The following is a 4,414-nucleotide window of genomic DNA, read 5'->3' on the forward strand; positions in this document are numbered from 1 at the left end:
AGAGCGGAGCGAGGCAGGTGTGGAGGCCCCGCCCCTTCCCACGGGAGAGACGACCTGCCAGAGCGCTGCACCCCATTGGCTGGGCTTGCAGGCCCTGCCTCCCTTCACCTCCGCCCACCTCCGTTCCCAGGTGTGCATCTCGCTCAGCCTCCCACTTCATCGTGGCTCCGTGATCCAGGGTCACCCCAAGCACACGGGCCTCCCTCTGACCTCTCCGAGGAAGGTCAGTAGCAGCACAAGCTGGGTCACAATCGTACCTCCCAGCTCTGGTCACCTCCTCGCGTAGGCGTGGCGTCAGCTCACGTCCTCACAAGAAGGGTGACTACAGTACGATAAGGTTATTCGGAGAGATCACAGTCACGTGACTTTCATTCCAGTGTATTGTGATAGTTATTCTGTTTTGTTATTAGTTATTGATCTCTCACTGTGCCTACAAATTAAACTTTAATATAGGTCTGCGCGTATAGGAAGAAAAGCTAATACACGTAGGGTTCAGCACTATCGGAGGTTTCAGGCGCGCGCTGGGGCTCGTGGAATGTCCCCTCCCCCACCCGTGGATGGGCGGGGGCTACTCTACAGCTTTTGCAACTCAAACTCCATTTAGTGTCTGCTTCTGGGCAACCCAGCTGGAAACGAGGGTTACGTCAACCACAGCAATAATTCTCGTAGAGTTCCTTGTTTTCTCTTCTCTCCCATCAACTTTCTTCTGAAACGTTAACTGTTCCAGTTTTCTCATTTTAGTGCTTCCCCAAAGCACTCTTTCTTTCTCCTCAGGCACAGAGTTGAAAAGGGGGCCCCAGACTACACGCCCACATGGCACAGAACACTAGGCTCCAAGACCACAGAGCCCTCCTCTCTCTCTCTCTCTCTCTCTCTCTCTCTCTCTCTCTCTCTCTCTCTCTCTCTCTCTCTCTCTCTCTCTCTCTCTCTCTGTTTCTTCTTCCACATTCACTGCCAGTGGGGGCGGGGAGGGGGTGAGGGGAGGAGCTCCAGGCACTCACATGTTACATTTTTGTCCCAATCAATCACACATATCCTATCAGTGTCAACTGGTGCTAATAGTTTAATAACATACTCCCCAAGATTATTGCATTTTTAAAAAGTGATTAATCCAAAGAATGACTCTACTGAAGACTTTGGGCAACAATTGCGTAATAACAAAATCACACCTGCCCTATATCCTCCCGAATGCCCGGTTCCTCTGCCTGCACGCAGCCCTGGCTCACTCAAATACCAGAGTATTAAAACAACAAAAATAACAAATGACCGAGTCCTTATTCCATGCTAGCCATTGGGCTGGGCGTTTTACATTCCTCTAAACCCCACACCAACTTCGCTTTAGATAAATAGCGGAGGCTTGGAAAGCCTAAGTGGCTCCCCAGGGCACGCTGCTTGAAAGTGGTGGATTCAGAACCACTCAGCTATTTTGACTTCCAGTGCCCAGCCCACTGGAAGGGGAGGAAAGCCACTCCCAGCTGGCACACAAACGGGGCTGCCATTAGCAACAGCTCAACAGCATTCCACAGAAATCGTCGGGCATTTTACTGTTGAGAATGTTCAAAAGGCATTGTTCACTGTTTAGGGTCTGAAAGAATATTCCAGACTGCTAAGGCAATATTTGAGTGGGACATTCTTGGATCAATAGAGAAATTCCCAGAATTTTTTGTAAATGTTCTTACTTTAAAGCAATAATGAAGCCATCTACATGTATGCGTGCTATTAGAATAAAGGCCCTCCGTTTGGAGGTGAGAGGTGTCACATATGGTGACTGAGAGCTGCCATTCGGCCATATTCACTCAGGAATTCGAGTCTAGACATCAGTGACGGTCACTTGTAGAGGTGAGCTCGGAGGGAAGGAGCATGCCAAGGCCAAAGCCCTCCGAGTACCCAGTGCTGGAGCCCCAGGGAGCATGTTTGGGTCAGTGAATGACAGCTGATGTGTTAGAGGCAAAGTGTCCACGAGCCACCTCCCTTCCAATGCAGCCTTGCCCATCTTTGTGAATTCCAGTTCATCTGGTGGTGGCATGTTTAGGAAAATGTGGAGAAGTGATATTGGAGTCCGTCACACAACCACCTGGGCAAGTGCAAATTCCTAGTGCTCCCTTGGGAGAGTGGCCGAGTTAGGGGCAGGGTAGGGTGGCTGTGATCAGGGGTAGTCAAAATGTGTCAACACTATGGACCCAAAGAGGCCATGCAAAAGTGACTGCTAGAGACGACAGCAAGACACTGCAGCCTTGAGGGCCATCAGATGGGTGGCTGAGTGTCAGTTCCTCTCCTAGGAGGGCTGGCGGCTGAGCCTGCTCTGGTAGCAGTGGTGAGGGTGGGAGGTGGAGGGAGGAGGTGGGGACATGAAGGACAGCCTCAGGCATGGAAGAGACATGGCCAGTTTCAGGGCTGTCCCTGTTCGTGCCCACCAGGGCTTCCTGGGGCTGGAGTGTCTGGAGTGGTGGAAGGGCATTTAGGGAGCTTGGGCCAGTGTCCAGTTCCCACCTGGTAAGGAGCATTTAGTAGCTCACTCATGTGCACTGCTGTATCGGTAGCAGCCCTGGGTGTGACACGTTGACACATGCTGATTTCCTGAGCAACACTGGACTATGTTTGCGCAGTGCCATGACCAGAAAAATCCAGGAGCTATTGAGCATTTCTTCCAGGAGCAGTCGTCTTCAGGAGCTTTCTGGATATCTGGAGACTCACTGTGCATATTCACCAGATGTTCAAAAGCCTTCCCTCTTGGCAGAAAAATCCCAGAGCAGACGTGATACTCCAGGGCTAGGTCTTAATCTCCAGGTGGACCTGAACCTGGTGGGACCAGGAGATAGATTGTCATTGTGTCCGTTCCTTCTTACTGACCCGAGATGGTAAATGGGTGTCATCTCAGAGGCCAACTCCAGTGGAGTGCTGGTGGCTGCCTGATGTACCGTGTTGAGAAAAATTCTGAAGTTATAACCAGTCTCTGAGAGAGGGAGTCCCACCATTAGTGCAGTGGTGATGTCACTCTAGATCAGGCTTTTTTTAAAAAACTTTTTCTGTATGTGTCGTGGGCCCCTTTGCTACCTGGTTAAGACTGTGGACATTTTATTCAGAATAATATTTTCAAAAATAAAATTAAATACAAAGGAAAGCAAATATGTTAAATATAGTTATAAAAATACTAAAACAATTAAGAAAGTATAATACATGTGCATCTTTATTAATACATCCAACAAGATCCAGTGGGTCGGGTAACTGCTGAATTTTGAAGCAGTAATGAGTGTATATGATATTTTAAGATGCCTGCAACAGCTGAACGTGATATAAATGTATCTGTGGGTTCTGTCATCAGAAGCCCTGCTAATTCCACCATGATTTGTTGCTTACATTCAAGTGAAAGGAAATGCTAAATTTCAGTTTAAGGTTAGTGACAATAAAGATGTCATTTTTTCCCCATTCAGAGATCCCTTGAATTCTAGCCATGGACTCCTCGGGGAGCGTCCAGGGACCCCCCAGGTTACCAACCCCTAAGTGAGTCTGTAGCACAGCCCCAGCCCCTGATGTGTCATGCTGTCCTCTAAGACGCCCAGACCCAGTGGCCACTGAAGTCCGTTTATGTACCTAAATGCTTATTGTCCCGTGATTCCTTGGAGGGTGGTGGTGGGGCACAAAGCGTCCTTTTGATTTTCATCATGGCCCAATTCCCGGGTAAACAGAAAACTCACCCTGTTGTGTGAGTTCCCTGGAAAGCTTGGGTTCCTAGGGTCCACAGAATAGAACTGTAGACACCAAGGCTCTCAGTGAGGTGACAGCTCCTGTTGTAGTGTGTCGGTCTGGGAGCAGTCACCCATGGCAGTGACTGAGCAAGAATAGCAGGGTGACGCCAGTAGAAAGCATGTGCGATGGCATGAAGGGCACGTCGTGGAGAAGAAGGACGGACATCCCCTCCCGCACTGTGTCTGTAAGGGTTATACCTTCTTGCCGGTTGCTGTATTCATAATTATCTCCCATAAAAAATAGGACCGAAGAGAGATCATTTCCTTTAAATAAAAATCAGCAGCAGACTTTTATGATGGGAGGATTGGAGTCAGCTGGGACCGACACGTTTGCAATCTGAATTGAAACTCAAACTTGGTCATTCCCATTAGATTTAAACCGTAGCTATTATTTCTGGGAAGAAAAAGTAAACAGCTCCCACTTGGGACATCAAATAATGTTGCTCTGAAAGAACAGGAACCCAGCCTTCTGGCGTAGCTGCTGATAAATGCTCAGAAATGTTCTTGGCGCGTGGCAAGCCCCTCTAAGCTGCAGAACAAGTTGTAGTTCAAGGCAGTGAAACACACCCAGGCCTTGCCCCTAAGCTGTCCGCCAACATTTCCTTCCTTGACCTCAAGTCTGCTCTGAAATTACCTGTGAGATGAAGTTCCTGTTCAGACTGTTCCAT

The sequence above is a fragment of the Rhinolophus sinicus genome, chromosome 4 (assembly GCF_057876585.1).
Source record: "Rhinolophus sinicus isolate RSI-liver-muscle chromosome 4, RSI-T2T, whole genome shotgun sequence".
Lineage (NCBI taxonomy): Eukaryota > Metazoa > Chordata > Mammalia > Chiroptera > Rhinolophidae > Rhinolophus > Rhinolophus sinicus.